Source organism: Epargyreus clarus, unplaced genomic scaffold (assembly GCF_041222505.1).
Source record: "Epargyreus clarus isolate Ecla_fem2 unplaced genomic scaffold, WU_Ecla_fem_2.2 ptg000003l, whole genome shotgun sequence".
In the NCBI taxonomy this organism is placed as follows: domain Eukaryota; kingdom Metazoa; phylum Arthropoda; class Insecta; order Lepidoptera; family Hesperiidae; genus Epargyreus; species Epargyreus clarus.
The window spans coordinates 15390112-15412289 of NW_027332211.1; the positions used below are offsets into that span (position 1 = coordinate 15390112).

General features: G+C 36.2%; 1 protein-coding gene and 1 non-coding gene across 3 annotated transcripts in view; both read left to right on the forward strand.

The window, feature by feature from the left end:
• The window catches only part of LOC140755238 (uncharacterized), a 202713-nt gene that overhangs the window by 61096 nt on the left and 119439 nt on the right, over positions 1-22178 (forward strand). The window lies entirely within an intron of this gene.
• TRNAK-UUU (transfer RNA lysine (anticodon UUU)) lies at positions 3610-3682 on the forward strand. Its single transcript has one exon. It is a non-coding gene; the product is annotated as a tRNA-Lys (tRNA).

Sequence of the window (22178 nt, forward strand, 5' to 3'; positions counted from 1 at the left end):
GAATGATAAGCGGTAATTATCTCCAAAAGACATCTGGAATGAACCCCATATGTGATTGTATTCCTGATGCGTGGCCGACATCTGGATGAGCTATGTTGGAATGTCTCTCGACCGACTGAATGCTATCCTTGAAGGCTAAGTTGTTCCAGATGTGTTTTTCCCTTATCACAATCTTTAAATAAGAATACTGAGCGCTTGACACTGTATATAACTTATTGTATGCCAGAAATAGGCGTGGTAATCGTGTATGTGCAGACGAACCGTAAAACAATACCATCCTTAAACTAATATTTTTAGAGACAAAATTCGTCATTTCGCGAGGCCTTTTACATCGGCACCAGCGAATTAAATTATGTAATTTAATTAACCGCAACTAGGTTTCAGTATACAAATGTAGGCCAGAGGGAGAGGGTCGTATGAGTCGTATCAGACCGAAGCCCGATCGGGGAGGATGAAAATTCCTTTACGGCACCTACTGGCCCTAATGCGGTAACGAGATTTTTTCTATATACGCATCAGCAATAGTACCTATTTATTTTTAAAGAGATATTAATAATCAATCTATTCTATTTTTGCCTAGAATAGTCAATTATTTTAGTCTGGGGTCGGAAAATCATAGCATAGATTTAATAACAGCTTAAAAAGTTTGAAAACAATTTTGTTGTAGTTGTAGTGTTATTATAGTAAAGGTTTACCATTTCCAATTTGGATGGGGTTTTGGCTATTTAAACTTAAATCTGAATCTGTTAGATTTTGACAAGATAATGAGTAGGTAGTTTACATTCTACTTTTCTATTTTTATCTCGCATTATGACTCCATATATAGTTGGTGGCAGGCACATATAAAAAGTAAAGTATGAAACCAATCAAATCCTAAAAGAAGTATAAACTCATCGTTTCAATGCCAAGTAGGAATCGAACTCGGAAACCTTTGCAAGTCAGACAGATATGGTGACCGCTCCGCCACACGGTCGCTTTAATACAGCTTTACCGAAACTATTTTCCATTTTACTAAAGTTAAATTGCATTTTTTGAACATTTTAACTCCGCTCGGTTTAAATTTTCTAAAATATGAACGTTATAAACGGCGTTCTACTCATACCAACCTACTTCTCAAAACTCTAACATGCAAAATGTTCAAAAAGCAAGTTATTTCATATAGGATTTAGCTGCAAGTTGGGAGTACCTATTTGGTACATTTTTTTAATATTTTTAAGCATACTTTTTAACATAATTCCTTATTAGGTCATTTAATAATTAATTAAAGATTAAACCGCTAATGAAACAGTGACGGGTGAAATGAGTTTAGTACATTATGTATAACGGCACCCAATATTCGCCTAATTGGGCACCACTTTATAATACCAATTAATACTATGTAACTAAAATATGTATATTCTTGTATCTTCTAAAAGAATTATCAAATGACTGTAATGTAAGTGTAGAAAATTATTTTATAGTGATTAGAAGTGTTGCTATTGTCCATAGACATTCGTAATTAAGCGCCAATAAGATTGAGATCCTACCTGATAGATGACATGTTACTCATGAGGACTAAGCTAGAATATTTTGTTAAAGTCTCTCGCTTACCATACCTTTCAAACCAGAACATCAACGTACTTACTTAATACTACTGTTATAAGGCAGAAATTGATACTGTGCACGGTGGAAGTTCCACTGAAATTGTAGTATCAAACGACTTAAATATTTAAAGGTGGCTAAAGTCTGCACGCCGCCGCAGAGTAGTAAACTTGATTCGTTCATTATGTGGTGAAGTTTATCTTACGGGAAATTATATTATCATTACTTAGTAGATCAAAGTCTGAAATTTGTGTATATTGAGGTGATATAAATTAACCGAATCCAAACAAACATTACATCGCAAAACGTTGAATGTGTTAACCACAGCTAATCAAACAATCTCGTGTTTGTTACAGGTACTATGACTGTCTGCGACGCACACAGTGAGTCAATCGCCGATAAAGTGACGCTTACATACACATCGATCCTTGCTCTCCTTGCGAAATGCGAAAACTTCAACATTTGCGAAATATTGTTTGCATTAAAAACGACGTAATTATATCACGTACGTGTAAATAAGCGCGAGATACAAACGTGTCCGATGTTTCTATTTGGCAGTATTGCAAAAAAAATTGCACACGTCTACAATTTCTCGCAATTATTTATTGCTCGCGTGTCTCTTGTATTTGATTTGGCTAGTTTTTTGAGCAACGCTCCAGTTGCGTGCGATTCGTATGTAAGCGCCATTTTAAGTGTTAATTATAATTTAATTAACATTTTTTAATTCAATAATCTTGTATCATCGTCATCGTTATACTAAGGCCTCTCTCGCCTGTCCTTATGTGTGTAAGTGTGTCAGGCTATCTACAAAATACAGAACAGCCAATAACAATGACGCATACGTGAATTATTTGATGCATTAATTTCGTAACAAGTGTGTGGTCGGCTGGATATTCATATCGTACGCTGTCGACTACCTTAATGTCCGAGCAATCATTTAAAAAGATATTTCATAATATTCAGTAAATCCTATAGAGAGATTAATCACGATTAAAACTGAATAATTAATCGTGTAAATAGGGTTTTAAAATATGAATTACGATTGTCTAAAAGGAATTCACAAACTGTAGGAGTTATAAAATGAATTGATCAACAGAATATCCTAAATATTAAAAACAGATACAGAGGATAATATATGTAAACCTTTTTTCTTAAGGTTTTATTTTCAGTAGGTTTTAAATATTTTGCTTTGTTAGGTTTTAATTTAGATGTCATAGAAATCTTAGGCTTAGGTTAGGTCTTAGGCGGAAGAACTATTAATCTGCCCGCCAGTGTTGATCTAATTAGAGGTTTTAGTAGTATGTCCTTCCAATGTTTTTTAGTTCGCCAAATAATCCACTGTTGTTTAGTTAATTTAATTAAAACTAATTTTAATTGATGTCAGTAAATCTAATTAGCATCGCTCCCGCCAAGGTAAGGTCCAGAGCGACAGATCGTCTCACGGATTGAAGTTCTACATGGTTTAATGGCAAGGCTACCATAACATCAAAAATATTTGTTTGACATCCATACCACATAGATATTTTGTTTTTAGTGTTCACATTATATTTCATTATTCCATTATGTGCGTTTTATCTTGTCTTATGTACTGTATACAGCGATTATACATAGTCGTTCAACGTGTGGGATGTTTCGAATAGAAGCATGAGACATGTAGCGCCATCCAGCGTCCAGTAGCAAAATCATTGAGTTTACCAGTGTTGAAAACAGATGGCGCGCATGTATGATTGTAGTTTTGTTTTAGGAGTTCAGTGAATAATATTTTTACTTTCATACAAAAATACCCATTCTATTCTTTAGTGAATATGTTAGTATATTTAATGTCGGCAAAAATTGCAGAAAATAAAAACTGCATAATTATTTTAACAATATTAACGATATATAACAATTTTAACGAAAGTCGCAATCGACGTATTCGTAATAAAATTTCTATTAAATAAAATACTTGATTGATTGTTAGTATGTGCAAATGATATAATTTTGTCGCGTTGAATATACCATTGGATATTTACGCCCTACCCGACATGAGCCCGGATAGCTCAGTCGGTAGAGCATTGGACTTTTAATCCAAGGGTCCAGGGTTCAAGTCCCTGTTCGGGCGGTACTTTTTTTTTTGTTTTTTATTTTTATAAAATTTACTCGTTTTATTAAATTGAAATAAAAAATATTTTTTGAGGGAATTAAATTATTTTTTTATATTCAACTTTTATTTTTAGTATGAATTTCAATGAATAGTATTATTTTGTTTTTCTTCATAACTGGAAAATTTTATTATTATCGACCATTATTTCGAAAAGTTTCTTAAACCATAAACCATAATTATGTTATGGTTAATTAATACAATTATATCAATTAAAATATTTTATCACATCTTTGTGAAAGTAATAAATACTAAGAACAGAGGCATTTCATTATACTTGTGGGAAAATTTACATATATTAGGTTACTTTAATTGTAAAATTATATTTATTACATATAATTGATTTTTCATACATAAAAATATTGCTTTAGGAACCAAAAAGGTAATAGAGTAAGCGCCATCTACCGTACATGTATTGTACTGCTATAAATGTAAAGATGGTCGCACTCGGTGTGCAGTTCATGTAAGTAGTTCTGAGCGCTGTCGTTAGATGGCAGTGTACGCGGGTTGAAAGTTTTACGAATGGAACACAGATGTCGCTAGCAACACGAGTTTGTTTTGAAATTAAATATTTTCGCATATTGAATTGCATATGTATTTAACTAAATCTAAATATTTTCTATTTTCGGTAATGTAAATTTGAAATATATGTATAATATGCTTGATTTTTATGCAATAGATATAATGCAACTACGTAGGTACTCTAGCGGTTTAAGGGTAGGGGGAAGGGGCAGATGGCGATCCGCCCCGAGCATACGATCCTGGGGCAAACACATTTGCTAAAAAATGGTCGTCAGAACAAAACAATCTATGGAAAGTGTATTTTTTTTGCGAATAATTCTATGACACATTTGTCATTTTGTAAAATCAAATAAATCTTTTACACTTTTGGGGGCCTCCCAACTTCCCGCCTTAGGCCTCCAACGACCTTAGCCCGCCACTGCATAGGTACAGTATATAAATGCCCACCTAGCATGGATGATCGGTGGACTTAATTACTGGTATCTGTAAACAACTCCTTGCATACCAGACTTTACCTGAAATCAATGGTTTCCTACAAATATAAGAGATACAGCGACTTAAAAGTGCCCTGTGATACTTTACCTTTCAAATTAGAACAAACTTTTGAGTCAGTTTTTTTATTATATAGAAGTTGCAAACAAGTGTGATTGCATCTGAAGTTAAGTGCCGCCAATAGACATTTGTAATCAACCCAAGATGAGATTAGAGTCCTACCCGAGCATATAGTTACAAATGCGTTGTTGGTGTTGTTACCCCCCGAAGATTAAGTCGGAACACTTGTATACGTACCTATGTATTTCTTGCCATATCTTTTAAACCATAATACAGCAGCGCTTAAAATGATATTATTAGGAAGAAATAGATGTGATACAGTGGTGACTCCAAAGTTGAACCACAAAGAGCACTCTATATTTATTATTTCCGATATTTGTGACTTGATATTCACAAACATATTTTCAATGGATACAAAAGAGGTATATAAGTTGATAATCTGTTAAATGCACATAAACTCGTCTGACACACATAACTAAACATAATACCTCATAAAATTACATAAATTCTAAACGCGTAAGTATAATATGCATTTGTAATGTAACTGGTAAAGTTACATACTTGCACAGCATACTCGGCGATACAATTCGTACCGACATAGTGCGTTTACGACTAACATTGAATTTTTAGCATTATGCGTACATAATTGCGTGTGTTGACGTAATCCGGCTCATTACAGCCAGTTATGTCGTATATTACGTTCGTATATGTATGTTTTAGTTTATATCTCGGGTTGCTTGCGTCTTTTTGTACGAAATAGGAAGCAATTATTGTAAAATATAATTTCATTTTGACTTTTTCTACTCTTTTGTGTTTCAATGATTATGAACATGTTGAATATGGTCGTATAGACTCTTAATAGGCCGTAAAAGTGTACTTGGTCCAACAGCGGTGGCACCAATGCTAACCTCATGTCTGACAAAATCGATGTAAAAGATGTTTTCTAGTCGTAACTGATGTAATTAGCCAGAACCTGATAAGTGGCTTTTCAACATTACTGTAACAGTGATCGTTCTTATGTGGTTCCACTTTTGATCTTTTTGAGGTCGCCTACTACAGCTCTTGATAAATGGCAATCATAACTTCTCGTCAGTTGCGCTGCAGCTCTTTAACTGCTTCTGTTTTGTAGAAATAAAACTATCACAAATTTGCAACTGAAGACATACTCACAGTATACATGCGCCATGCGTGTCTACATACAATTTTCACACATGATTTACGGAACGAATATTCAGAATAATAAAGTAACGACAATTAAAATTATTGTAACGCGTACACGCATTATTCGAATTGTATTGTATATAATAGTTACGTCACGCATACACGGTTGCATAGTGATGCAATCGCATGCGTTTGTTTTGTATTATAATAGCATATGCGGTTGTAGAATCTACGTTGTGTTTCTAAACGCTCCTCAACCTTATGATGTTAGGATGTTAGGAGACTTGTGCTCCCACTGCTGAGCACAAGTCTCCTAACATCGTATGTGTTTAGGTCATATTCCACCGGTTTGTCCTTCTAAACACATGTCGCTGTTAAATTTCATCTCATTATGTAAGGTGAAGGTGAGTTCTTGATAGTTTATTAACAGAGGAAACCGTAATGAGGTATTGTGGTTTTGAAGTGTTGAAAGGCACATACTATATGTACATTAGTTGAATTCAATAAATTTGTTTGTGTTGTGTTAATTCTACTTCACGGAAATGATCTTGAAATAACATTAGGCTAAGTTGAGTAGGTACATTTCCCTGTTTGGAAATGAGTTAAAAAGTGAAATTGGCAACTGTCTTCAGCAACACGCGATCGAGCAGTTTGTGTTCTCTCTCGAAATATTGGCACTTTATGCGTACCTATACGTAACTAAGTATCTTACTAGTAGATTCAATAAAATCCTCCAAAATTCCTCATGGTGATAGCATCGTGACAACGTGGGTCCTATATACAAACAGTTAAAAGAGTTCCGCACAGAATGAATTCACGCTGATATTAGTTTAAAAATTTAAAAAGTATTATTTTTTTAATCCGGAGAAATTATTTGCAGGGCACAGTTGTATCGAGTAGAATATAAAATCTTTGACACTAATAAGTAGTTGGTAGTTACTGTTATCGGTGTTGTACGCGCCACCGGCCATTATTTATGGCAATTGTTACGCATGTTGCAAAACTTTGTTTGCCTCTCGTCGGTGATATATTATTTTGGTTAGGTAACAGCTTGTGGAATCGACACGCGAATTCCACTTTAGAGTTAGATAGGTACTCACTCGGTTTCAAGTTCAAGTAGTGAATAGACAACGTTTTATGTCGGCTATCAGAACAAATAATTCAAAAGATGTTAAGTAAAAAACTAATTATAGGGTAGGTATCTAAATACGAAAAACTGATTTAATGTAGGGTTTACCTAAATACCTACTATTTTATTATTATTATTATGTATAGATCACCTAGGCTTCATCGCATGAAAATAGAAGTATTATTACTAACACATATCATGGTCGTTTAAATTAAGTTTTTTATTTTAAATGAAATCAAACATTGTCAGATTATTTAACTTGAAATGACTACAAACGTAATAAATACGCATGATGTAGCTACTGTTCCACAATAATTAATTATATATACCTAAGTACCGTACCGTATATAATATATTAATACCGGTATATGGCAATATTAATATATTTATTTAAAAATTACAAATTATACACATTGCTTCTCCTTACCAAATCACAGGTGGCATTCGAAAAAGAGATCAATAACAATTAATTTTGAATAAATGTAATTTAGAATTTAATTATCTCTATAACGTGCTTGGCCAAGGGGAGTCACCATTTCATTTTGGAGGTTTGGGGATTCAGTTTGGAGCTTCGTAAAAGATGTTGAGAAAACTTCGATAGCGTGATTTAGAAGCGCCATATAACGAAAGTAATCTATGTAACGAAAATATCACATATTTCTTACAGGCGCCGCTCGCACTAACATAGGTGGTATAGAAACTTTAATTTCCTATACTTTTTGTTTACCATTTCAAATTGTATTAATTGATTCCAAGAAAAGATTATAGGTGGCATGCATTCAAACGATTTGTGTTATATCAATTCAACTTACGGTCCGTTTGTCGGTCAAATGTTATGAAACCGTTGAAAGTAAATCAGGTTCCGATATACATCTAAACATCCGTCAAGTGACCACTTACCCACCTATCAGGATTACGTGAGTACTGGCAGGCTGTTTCTCAAAATATACAACGACTAATTTATTGCCATGATATATAGTAGTGCTAAATAAACAGAAAAATGTGGTAGCGCTTGTGGTTCGACTCCGGAGGTACCGTCACAACACTCACAACTATTTCTAGCTGCTTAGCAGTGCGTGTTTGGGTTTGGTGGGTCAGGTAAGACGGATTTATACGTCGCGATCTTGTTTAGTTGTTACAGATAGCAATGCATGCGGACCCGTGGCGGTCTTCTACAGTTCGGTTTGCACAAAATTATTGATCCTCGAACATACAAGATGTGGATCCTCGTGCATACAAGATGCGGAATGAACTTCCTTCTGAGGTATTCCTGGAGTGCTATTCAGTAACGGGACGTGTGGCTGTTCAAAATAGTTGCAAAAAGAGCTCTCCTCCAAAGCCGGCGATTCATTGGTGACTGCCCTGGAGTTGCAAATATTTATAGGCGACGATGACTATATGTCTGCCTTATCGATGGATTAAATATAAAAACTGTAGTAGATTTCAAGTAATTTGATTAATTCTATTTAGTGTTGATTAAAAATTTTAGTAGCCAATGACCACTTCCTACCAGATGAAGAGCGGGCTCGTTTGCAACTTCACTTTCAATCCACGGATTTGTTATGTGCTGCATATTTAAGAGCAAACCTCTACATTGTCACTTATTGCATTAGTGAAAAATACATTATGCTATATTACGTTAGGTAACTTTGATTAGTTTAAGATTCTTCACCATGCGTTAGGGAACCGTTGGGTATGGTTCCAGGCCACCTTCACCACGAAGAGATCAAGACATACCAATAGATTATGTGTGCTTCATATAACCAATCATCGGGTAGTCCTTTGAACCCAACTATATTAAAGGTGGTAGAACCCTTTGTGGTTCGACTCCGGCGGCACCACCGCCACACCTATTTCTACCTAATAACTGCAGTGTTAGGCGCTGCTGTGTTACGGTTTGAAGGGTGTGGTAAGGGAGACAGACTTTTTCGAGGCGTTCCAGCTTAGTCCTCAGGGGTAGCGGCGCATCTGTGGCCGACCTCAGGTAGGAATATCTAATCCTATCTGGGGTTGATTACAGATGTCCGTGGACGGCAGTAGCCACTTACCATCAGGTGGACTGCATGCTCGTCTGCTACTCTTATATTATAAAAAAAAAGAAAAAAATATTGGTTAGGCGTACCTAAAATTCAGTTTTAATTTATTCGACATAGGTATGTGTTAATTACAAAATGTTGAACGAATAAATAATTCATTCATATAAACCACAAAACAGATAATAAATGTAACAGTATACCTATTCTGTTATAACAGGCACCTGCTTATAATAGAATTACAACATTAATGACTTTATTAACCAACCTCATTGTTTCCTAATCATTTTCCGGGTATAGGTATCGGGCGTGTTAATTTCATACAATTAGTCTCACAGTATCGTGGCAACTGGAAAGTCATTCATAAATGACATTGAAATGGAAGTAGGTCGCGATTGAATACCTATTACACAATTGTTCGAGTGAAGTCATACGTTACGATTATTATTTATTATGTATTTAATAAATGTTACCGAGGAAGTTAGGTAAAGTAAGAGTCTTTAAATCAATAGTAGACTGTAAGTACTAATAACTGGGTTGATTTAAAATTATGAATATGTCTATATAGGTATTTATGGAAACAGCTACATTATTCTGATTTTGAATTATAAATCGTAAGGAAATGCTTTATGAACATTAACATAAAAAAGATGATAAAAGGTCAAAGCCGATCATTGCTAACTTGCAAATATTGTCGGTGAAGGTGTCTAGTTTCCGTCAGAAGACCTAACTGGTGGTGCCTGGTGTTGGCTTGGAATATAAAAAATCCAGCTTAAATATGTGTGTTGCATGTTACCACATACAAGTTTAATTGGTCACACGTAATCATTTGAAGAGTAAGAAGTGGGTCGTGCCGCCGAGTCTCCCCGCTTATCTTTCACATGTAAATTCATTCATGAATACCGAGAAACGGAAATTGGGACGCGATAATAAATAAAAAATGTACACATTACAAAATGTTTCATTATAACGAATTATAGATTTAATGAAGTAACTCGTTACATGTGTGATGGTCACGTTCGGTGCTCGTGCCGTGCCATACCTGCCCATTTTAGAGATGTGATCTGAGGTCGATTAATCGTAGAATTGATCTTTTGGATTATTTCAATCGATATTCCGTAATAGATCGATTCAGTGAATCGAATTTTCATCCTAGAAAATCAAAAGTCCATCTTTTTGAAGTTGACTGAACATTAACAAATGTAATATAGATTTTTTTGCTGACGGATACGTATTTCAGTGCTTGTTTGGTCTTGATGACCATGTATTTTACTCTATATTCGCTCCCTTACTAGCTGAAAAGATCGAACATAGATTTTTGGAGAATCAATTCTTTGCCCTCGATTGTTTTGTGAATCGATTTATCACACTTCGAATTCGATTCATATAGGTATATCACACAAGATTCGAAACGATTTAAGAATCGATCGTTTTCGGAAAGAATCGCCATCCCTACCCCATTCTCTAATTGCCTTCTTGAATCCCTGTATGTTTCTCTTTTTGAGCGCACGTGTATGGGTGTTCCTTGATGTTGTCACGTGTACACGTGTCGTATTCGCAAATAAACAGTGTTAGATGAGAAGCGTAATGCTTCTCTTATGAAATTAATAGTGTAAACGACAGATTGTAATTTAGTATTTTACCTCACATGGACATCTGTAGTTGATCCCAGGACAGATTCGAGTTGTGCCCTAGGTCAGTCAAGGATGCATTCCCAAACCTGAGCGCTAAATTAGCACGTGTCGTGTAAGTGTCTGCAGTTGAACCGTGAAAGGAGCTATAATCTGTTTAGACCAATGAGGCAAAATTCATTGTGAGGGCACTTGTGTAGGTGTAACGTATCTATTTCTTCCTTATATTATCAATACTAAATGTTCTCTTGGATGATGTTGTAAAACATATTTGATATATTTGCAACACATCTCAAACCTATTACACATGTTTGCCTTTTCAATCTAAAAAAGAGGAAAAAGTTCGATCTGGATATTACGAACTGAACATTCGAAGTGAGTAAATTAATTCATTTTTTTCCCTAATACCCACCCACTCTTTTCTCAGTAACATAGCTATCTGGATCGATGGAGGCAAAACTCTGTTCGGGAAACATAAAATCTAAACTTTTTCCGTGGCTATCTTCCCCGAAGCGTGGATGCTGTGAAACGGAACTGTTTATAGACAAAACTAATATTTCGTAACCAACACCGCAGCCGAATTTTATTGAGCCGCGGACGGATTTGTACGGTCGTTTCGGTTGAAATTCCAGCAGTTAAACGTAAAAGGATTCCTTTGATGACTTATTTAAAATTTCTTATTAAATTCAATTTATTTTATTATATTTGGATGTGCTAGTGAGACGTGCATCCGAATCATTAACAGTAAATGCCAGCAATCCTTACTAATAACTCACTGCTGAGTAAGAAGTCTTTCCCTATAGCTTAGGGAGGTCCGAAGCATATTCCACGACTTTTGATTTAGAGAGAAGTAAATCAGTCAAAATTTAATCATAGTCCAAAGTCATACACACAGAACCGTAAACGTATTATCCCATGCATGATAACGCGCATTAAACTTAAGCACCAACGATCTCACATCCAACTCGAGCCGCACTCAACGTTGTGCAAATTTGTAGATCAGTTAATATCTATCAAGTTTAAACGAGAGCATAAAACTTAACGCTGTAGTTAAGGCAGTAATAGGTATATGTAGCATTCGTCCCCTCGATCGAGGCACTGATGGTTCTACTACCTTTAATCCAAGCCAAAGCTCTTCCTTTTACGCAACGACGTGATACATAACGCAGGTGTTACAAGGAGTTACAAGATAATAGTGAAAGCTCCATTAAAATTTCTATTTCCACAGTCGACCAGCTGTGCCAAGATTGTGTTCCACTTAGCAGGGTGTATGTGCAAATGTAATTACTATGACAGGAGGCATTCCACGTAAATGTTAACGATGACGATCGCGACCTTTTCCACTTGAGATTGTACCGACGTATGCATGCGTTATATGTAATATTTTTTTGTCTACAAAGACAGATATGTTAATGTGAGATGACGTCATAGCACTCAGGAGTTGTTTTACAACTGTCCTTTCTATAAATTTTATAATGTTTTAAACTAGTTTATTATATACCCCGATAGACCGCATTAAATGATACATATAAGCCACAAGAGTGTTCATCTTTAAAATTTCCATTGTATTATTCTCTTCACGTTGTGTACTTTGTATTTATTAACCCCCCATTTTTTAATGATTTGTTATTGTACTTCGTTGTATATGAATACACAACTAAACCGTTCCATCACGAGCTTCTCTGTTATTGCGTGTGGATACTTGCTCAACGCCAACATAAATAATTCACAGATGAAGATTTCATAATTAATTTATAATTATAATGTTGAATATATAACGTGAGATACTTGCTCCGTGCCAGTTTGCATAACTAAAACACTGGGTATTAAATAACGACAGCTACTTGCTGTCAATCTGCGCACGCGCTTGCAATTAGCGCGATCTGAATTGCAAAACGACTGTCCGTTTAGCATCAACCGCTATGCGTCGTTGCGTGTCAAATATAAATTGCAACCGCTATTATTTTGATTGATGGGGACCTGTGCGAGTCGGCCTGTAATCATATTGTGCCTTGTCGGGGAGGTCACTCCGCTCCGCTTTGTGACAGCGGCGACTGCAACTATCGCACGATATTACATCAGGACTACATTTTATCTGCTAACGCTTCCGTATTACGCCGCTCGATTCATTCAGTAATTATCGCAACAATGTTGCTTTCCATTCTTACCTATGTATCCTATAAAAGGATCACAAGACCAAAACCTGCTCTCCGTAATACTGGATCGAATGTGCCTAGCAGATTGATCAACAAATTCAAAGTGTCAACAGGTTTCCTCTCGGACATTCACACACGCTCATTTCAATAGAAACTCGATTCGCCATTGCAGCTTCTTCAGTGCAACTTTGCAAGGGCTTTCAAAACAAGAAAATCCCGTATTCGAGCCCAACAGGCTGCGTCAGTGCAATGCCTTCAATTCGCAAGTATTACGCGAGGTAATATAAAAATCGTATAATTCATTCTTGTATTCTTGTATATACAGTTGACACGACTAATTACGCACTCACGTAATAAGCTGTTAGAGCCCTTTGTGCGGCGTCGAAATTACAGGCAGCGAATGCCTAGATCTAATGCCACGCTGCTATTATTATTGGTCATTGCGAATGTAGACCGCGGCAAAATGAGTAATCTGACAACCAATGCGCCTAACAATACCTAGCATTGCGCAAAATTCAACGAGTTATCCTTCCTCTCGTATCGTTCGGCCTTTTGCTACCCACTGCACTAAATACTATCACTGCTGTTTTGACCTTAATAAAACCTGTATTGCTAAGATACATATCACTATTGTATCAGTCATAGTAATAGGTAGTTGCCGAGCGGAAACTCCAGTTATCTGATGACCGAGTATGTCTACTCGGATTATGTCCATTGACATGTCTTAATTCAAATGAGCTCAATTATGTATGTTTCATATGACGTCAGTGAACATCTGTTCCCTTGATATAATCTATTACTGATGTCAATTAAGTAATATAAGATTGCAATGATTGAACTTATCGATGCATTAGATCGTTTTTTCCGCATTGTTCTTCAAGATTCTTTTTCAAGTCTTTGTAAATGCCGTATTTCCAACAAAATCATTGAAAGTGTTGCTGACGTCGTTAGATATGATACTCTTTTTTGTACCAAAAAGACCCAAACATGGTAATACATTTTTTGTTGCCGTCTCATCTACACGTAATTTGAAAAACTAATATTTGTTCACGAGATAAAGGCTTTGTGTCCCCGTTACATGAGATAAAAAGCAGCACGCCTCTACTGCTGTCTTACGCTGGCCCACTTTGTTCCTAACCTGAAAAAACATCCGCGATGATTCATCACATTGTTACAATCGAACAATCGACTCGGGGTGAATTACTAGCATTACATAAAGTCAATTTAAGGTTTTGACGAAAGCTTTCGATCGCTCTAACAATCGCACGTATGTAATTACAATCGAAATGAAAATAGCATTGTGCGATTTAAGAGTTGATTATTGCGTTATGTGAACAGTTCCTGGATAGAAATATGCCCCCGAGGAAAACAAGAGGTTGTTATCAAATTACTCCGTGACAGTGCATATTTGTTTCAATTAATCTCTGCGCATTCCACTGTGGTTTCCTAGCTCCATTGTTATTCGTTGCATTTGTAATCTTAATATTTCCTTTGTGTTTATTTCAACGAAAACCATTGTTTAAATTGAATTCTACTCTACAGGGTAATATTCACACGATATAGTTTGTTTTAATTCCCAAATAAAACGGCCATAACACCATTTATGGTGAACAAGCTTTTGCCCGCAGCTTCGCTCGCGTTACGAAGTAATATTTTCATCCCCTATTTTATCCCCTTGGGGGTAGAATTGATCAAATTCCTTTCTTAGCGGATGCCTACGTTATAACATCTACCCGCAAGGCAAATTTCAGCCCGATCCGTCCAGTGGTTTGGACTGTGCGTTGATAGATCACTATGTCAGTCAGTCACCTTTGAGTTATATATATTTAGATTTCAGACTGATTTCTAAAATCGTTATTATTTAACTCCTATTAAGTACTATTAAAATTCAATGCATTTTCAGACTTGTAACTTTCAAGTATAGTAAAGTGAAATATAACTAGGTAGACGTTACCTTGCATAATAAAATCTTATGAATTAAATTACGCCAAGGTCAAAATAAAATACGGGAAGGTGACATAATACCCCACTAACTATTGTTCTATCGATCAAAGTGTGCCATTGGCTGTTGACACGACCAAACCACACGCGTCCTTATGTGCCAATAAATGTAAGGCAATAATAAAGATGTTGTCGTTTTATATGCAAGACCTTCTGATATTTACAACGTATGTGTGAAAACAAGGTGTTTGTATCATTTATTACAGTGTTATAAGTTCCTGCCCGCAACCAAGTGACCCGGAGTTGATATCAAATAACATACATATTTTTTTATTACAGTGGGGTGCGATTACCGAGGCCATGAAATCATCGCCACTTTTAAACGTGACGTCAACTCGATCCAAACAAATTCCAGTTAATATTTTACTTTTATGGGCTTTATCAAAGGAAATGCGAGTCCGATAAAACTCGACAATGTAAATAATTTACCAACGTCAGTATTTTTATCCTTTTAATATGTACCTAATGTTGATTACTTCTTTCAAACGAGTTTAAGTCTTTATTATGTGTGATAAATAACATGATAACCTTTAAAGTAGTTGGGCAGCTAAAGTGAATACCACATATCCTGTAAATTTAAACGGATTAAATTTTTACGCTCTGGTGACCTTTTGAAACAATACGCGTGAGGTCAGCCTAGTAATTGTTTAGAAGCACAACAACACAATACAGTGGGTATGTTTGTTGAAGCCGCCCAAAATTTTGCTCAACGAACCGCGATGCGATTTAGCCGTTATCAACTCAGCTAGTGACGAAATCTCGGTGTCTTATTATTTAATTTACATGGTTGGATGGTCGTGTTTAATGTTCTATATCGTCACGTTTGGACAACCAATGTCCTGGAACGATTCGTCATGCCCGCTAAGTAAGGAGAAGGAAGTAAGGAGAAGTTTGAAGATGTTTGGTTTGATGTTGATATAACGCTTCCCTTTTAATTGTTTTCTTTTGTGTTTTTCGTTAGTATCCATTGGTTATAATTTCGAAAACAGCCATTTTAAAATTTCAAATTCCTAAGGGGTACAATTACGAAAACCTTATTATGGAAAACCACATGCTGGAGTCCATCCAGCCACATTCATAATACTCTGTGTATTAAGAAAAGTTCCAACTCTCATGGGAGTCGTATTTCTTTAGAAAATGATTGTTGATGGTAACATTAAAATTACGGATTATTGCATCCGTTCAGTTTATATCATTAAAACTGTTATTAAATTTAACGTTGTTAATTAATCCTGACGAATTAAAACAGTCGTCTTGGACAGCATTCCTAGAATCTGTAAACACGATGTTCCCGTCAACACGGCGTGCGTTAATTTTCGCGTGGCGGTACCGGCGCGTCTCGTCTCACATTTGCGAACTGCTAAATGTGACGCCGCGCTAAATGCGTTGTTTTATGCGATTCCGCATTGCGACCGCCATGCCATGGGGTTTACGTTTGTTTTATGGTCTTATCGTGAGTTTAAACGAAATAGACGTTCGCTCGAAACTAGTCGGTCGTCCGCAACTTTGTTCGTTCGTTTTTATTGGCCTACAACATTGACTTTTGCTTTCTTGCTGTTGGGTGCATGTCTAGTCTCAAAAGAACTCGTTTTAGTTTATTCTTCTCGCTAGCTACACGTCGAAATATGTTGACGCTCTCTGGGATATGAATTTGCTCATAATTTAATTTGTCCGCGTTATCGCAATTTTTAGATTAAATGAAATACGGAAAATAATTATGTCTGCTTATTTAGTCTTATAATAACGCCAGAAATGAGAGTAAACAAACACTATCCCAATAAAATGTCTATTAAGCTGTAACCATTAAAGCTCTCTTTAGCTAAATGGTTTCATCGCTTGTATGCTGTACTACTTTTATGATCGCAATTATGTTTATATATAACTGCAATTTTCGTTGGAACTTTATCGTTAGTTAACAGTGTCATTAACGTCTTCAGTGTCGTATGTGATGTCTATTCTAGGTTAATAGATGCCTGTGTGAGTACAGATGGTGTTACCGTAATGGACTTTGTTAAGATCGTAGGAAATTATGGGCGTTGAAGACTTTAGCTTTCATAATAATGTTACGCACTTTTTCCTTTCAAGGATATAAGTGAAGTCTCCTAAGTGCTAAGCCTCGTTTGCGCAAGAAGTTTCTAAAACGCGAATAGCGGTTTTCAACCGTCGTATACCTACAATAATTACGGTTTTGCTTAGCGGCAACTGGTTAAACTTTCGGATAGGACTTGTTTCAAGCTGGTCACATATGTCCATTTAAGTTCACGGCAGTAAGGAACTCCGACAATCAGGTTATTTACACACTTCACTGCTATTATGCAAAAAGGAAACTTTGTAATTGTAAAGAGTAGGTAGTTCCAAGCCGTGGTGTATTGCCCAGGTTTCAATACCAGTCGTCTGAAAAAATTCTGTCCAGCTGTGTGCCATAAACTCCTGCCCAAGCTAAACGCTGTCAAAACCCTGCCAAAATTTTATAATACAACACTAATCGATGCAGTTCTTAAGTTATAATAAATTTGGATGTGGACGTAGAAAATGGCGCTTCAACCATAATTCAGACCAATCATATTGGACTGACCAGTTTTGATTTCATTCCAGATACTCTAATTTTAGCCGTGTGATTCAGTCAAGCGTCTAACGCTAGTTGCATTGCACACAACTCATGATTCATAGTCAGGATGTTTGATAGGGCGGTGGGAAAAATATACGACAAACAGAATTAGCGGAAATTATCCGTAACGTTATCTCAGAAGGCGTTGAGGCTGAACTGTTTGTTGATGACAATCATAGGTGTAATGCAATATTCTTGTAGACTCCGAGTTTGTTGGAAAAATATACATTTCTTCTTATTGAGTTTCTTTAATTAATGAGAGGTCATTCAAGTATTGGAAGCCTGAAAGTCTTCTTTAATTCAAAATATATTGATGATATAGGTGTTACTGTTTCTACTCTCTGTACCAGCTCTGTACGTTTAATGTAAAAACAACTCTTCCATCGGCGTATATCGTTGGTGGTTGATGTATTTTTCTAAAGAAACATTTCACAAAGCACACGACGGAAGCTCAAATCACTATAACGCTCGTAGTTCATCCCTCAAATTACATCAGCGCCCTTCGACGCGGTCGTCGAACCGGGCTAATGGTTTCCCGCGATGACTCCATCAATCATCCCCGTTCGGTACCCGGAAACAAACGGAAAGTTCGACGGACGACCTTTACCCCTACTACGCGACCTTGGAGAGTCGTGGTGTCATGTTGCTTCCCCGAGGGATGTCTATTATAATTGTACAAAGAGATTATTTTGGGTGGTAGCAGAAACGAAAGCAAAAAATAAAATAGATTTGTTAAATAGTTTCGAGTAGAAACATTGTTGATATGTTACATACAATCGATTACGATAGATTGCGCGTCTTACATAACACAGTTACTGTCAGATGATGGAGTTGTAACACTCGTATCGATAATTCTAGCTCTTCCTCAATAAAGTCGTGATCTGTCCCCGGCGGTACCACGCAGCGATCCATATCTCTGTAACAATGCAGAAAGTTCTCGACGATATCAATTAAATGTGTCAATGCTCTGAATTGCCGACATGTCCGCAGACCTCGGCCGCATTGTCGCGGCTACTCGCAACAAGCAATAGATCGTCGTGCTTCTGATTGTAGCGTTTGATTTACTTATCACGCATCCTTCTGGAAACAACTAAAGCGCGTATAACGAGAATTGAACAGAATTCTGGAATTAATACTTTTATTTTACTGATTCATTTTTATGCAGTTTCGTAATTTAATGTAGCTATAAATCTGAACATATTAGAAGACTTCAAAGGAATTTCACGAATCCAAACTCTGTAAAAAGTTTATGGATAAAGGGCACGCGACAGAATTTCAAGGCGTCAAGCCGGTGTTGAAATATCACTGTCCATTATTACCTTGCACCCGAGAAACAACCACTATCCGGGCTTTAAAGGTTAACGATCGCTCTTCACTCGTCACGGTGTCCTTTTACTAATGTCATTAGTGTTCACGTACTTAACCACTTCGCGTTTGATGCTCGGTTGCTTTTAGATTATTTTTTATGGTTTCATCCCTGTCAACACTTGCGTCACTTACAATTATGTAAGCTTCTTTCCGTGTCTCATTATTATGAAGATACGAAGCAGCAACATCTTTATTATTTTAATTAATTTCTAACATTAATAAACAATGGAGAGTTTAAACCGATTGATGAAATCTAGTGCCGTCAAATCTTGTAGATACAGTATACCAAAAAATACAGTAGATGGTATTATTATTTAAAAATCAACGAAATTAATATATTATAAACATATTCACAAACCACATCCAAATCAGGTTTGTGAATTTGTTTATGAAACTTCAACGAAGTGGTCATTAGTGTAATTCGGTGCGCAGTAGGTGGTGACCACCACTGCATGTTGCCTTTTATGTAAAGGCACTTCATTATGCTCGTCTATTTATTTTGAAGGAAAAGTGAAATTTATTACTGTCTTCTACATAATAGTATAATTTATTTATAGTTTGATTAATTCATTAGTCATAGTCATTTCCATACCCGTTATGAAATTAATTTCATATAGTTGCCAACAATTGAGTGAAAATTTAATATTCATAAATATTGCCGTGGTCCATATAATATTTAAATGATGGAGAATTTCTAGTTATGAAACACATAAATCTTATAATAGAATTAACTCGACTATTTCCGAGTGGAAACTTACATTTAGCATCTACGACGCCATCGGCATTCTAATTTCACATCAGTTGTGATAAATTATAACCCAGATTATGCCAAGGATGTTTGCTGGATTTTAAACCGTTAAGATTGTTTTTACAGAAATATCTTGTATTATGTCGAAACCAAGTTTTTTTTTTACAAAACTTAAAATAAAATTAATCCTTCTATGTAACAAACAAATTGACCTTTACAAATGTACTCCTTTAGTTCAAAATTTTTAAAGATAGCATAAAGAAATGCCGACATCAGCTACTTTCGTTGCTTGTAAAATAAGCACTCAAAACTAGTCAATTGTAAAAAAAAGGTGGACAATATTATACCTAGCATATATCATTTATGGGAATGTGAATGTGGCAATAAAATCTAATGGGCATAGCTTGTTTATGAAAACTTTCCAAAACTCCGAGCGATGTTTTGAAATCATGGTCCCCGCTTTAACGCCACCATAAAAGCGTGGCTTAACGTCTGATCGAAATAGATTTTACGGTTTACTTCTGTTTGTTTCTGAATGAGACGTAAACAAGTTAATTTTACACTCTTTGAATACACTCGCTGACCCAAAATGTTAATTTTTATATCATTCGCGGCGATACGAAATTACCATTGAAACTGCCCATTATTTTAAACATCCGTGGTTGATCAGTTCAGTTTTCTATTTAGTATCAAATTGTATAGTAATATTAAAAAATAACATGAAATAGACCGGAAAAACTGGCTATTACAAATTGATTTTTATCACGAAAACACGACACGAAGCGATCTACCAAAAAGGAGTCGCCACCGTAAGAAGATCCGGCGTATTTAAAAGCGCATCCTCTAAGTTACTAGTTCGAATGACGCGAGTGAGGGGGTGGGAAGGTCAGTTTTCATCGGTTTATTGTTCCGACCGAGAGCCTCGGTCAAGGTGAGCGCGGCGCCAGCCGGGTGCCGCGAAAACAAACAGTCGCTAACACGTGAATAATTTCGCGAATCTCTGTCTCGTCCGGATGCTGTCAAGACAAAAGTTATTCGATTCGGTTAATGATATATTTAACGGAACAACGTGTTTGTTAATTTCAGCGTTTCTGCAAATACACCGGTCTGTTGACGCGTGATTTTTCATTTGTTAGTGCGAGGATTTTATTAGAAATAAACGTCTGGTAAAATGCATATTGCAAAAACGTTGCTTATTTTAGCTTAGACTGTTGCTAAATGTATTACGGCTTGCGCTGTAAACGCGGAATCTTGAGTTTTAACAATCTGCGTAACGTATAAAATACTCAACGAAAAAACCTGCACAAATTATGTAATGCATTACTTAATCCTTCTGAACGAGTATGATATAACTTATGTGAGAAATATAAATGTGACTTAAATTTTAGTTCATATCTTTTAACTAACAGAAAGTGTGTAAATATATAAATATTTTGTGATAAGTGTTTCAGCCAAAGAAAGCTCACAAATTATCACCCGCCGATTTCTATTCGCAGTGATTCCGTATTTTCGATTTATCAATTGCGGGTTCTCGAGCACGATCTCGGAGCTGTTTCTGATCTCTGATTTCTTATATCGTTATCATAATCATAATTTGCACTTCAACGCCGCGGTTGATCACGAACGCGACTCGTTATTGAGAAAAGTCACGCTCCATCGGGATTGTAGTAGGGCAGCGGTTTATCATGCGGTCCCCTACTACTGTTTACACTTCTCGAAGATATCCCCTTATTATCATCTCAAGAATTAGATCTTACATTTTCAGCAGGTACAATGTTAAATTTAACATAACATACATAAAAGTAGCTCGTGTTTACTAAATTTAAATTTAAAAAATCATAAAAGGCAACGCAAACACGAGATCTCAGATCGTGTTTCAATCAAGCCGTATAAACTTTTTTATCGACACCACAAATCTAACCCTCGTTCGAAATAAAATTTACGAGCCGACGTAATCTCTGTATTGGCACGATTTTCTAGTTTTAATTCGATTAGATAGAAGTGGACAGACATAATCCGTGAACGAGCCACTGACGCAACGACGCCGTTGAAATATTAATGGTGTGTTTACGCGATCTGTGCAAACGATCCAGTTTTGTGTACCATTCGTATGCCACTTACAACTGCAAGGACTGAGAGCGTAAAGTAACTGTTTTTTAGTGTTTTAGCAGTGATAGACTCGTGTACACTCGATGTTTTGTTGTTATTGCAGTTGACAACGCCGAATAAGGGAACTCTTAACTAAAGCCAATTACAGGTGAATAGGTACTGAGGACTCGGTTAGGGCGACCCAAAGATACAATCGCGAATGAGTTTCTCTTTACAATTGAGTATTACATCTGAACTGAAGCATGTTCCACCATCCTACTTTATATCAGTTCACGAGAGAAAAAGTCACCAGGGACGCTAATCAGATATACTCTTAATCAGCTGCGACTTCTAGTTTACAACGCCACTTCTACTTTTCTAAATAAGTTGCTGCTATGGCAACGTGCCCTTGTAATATAAATGAACTTTTCAATCCACAAAAGCTTCGTATCTATTGACC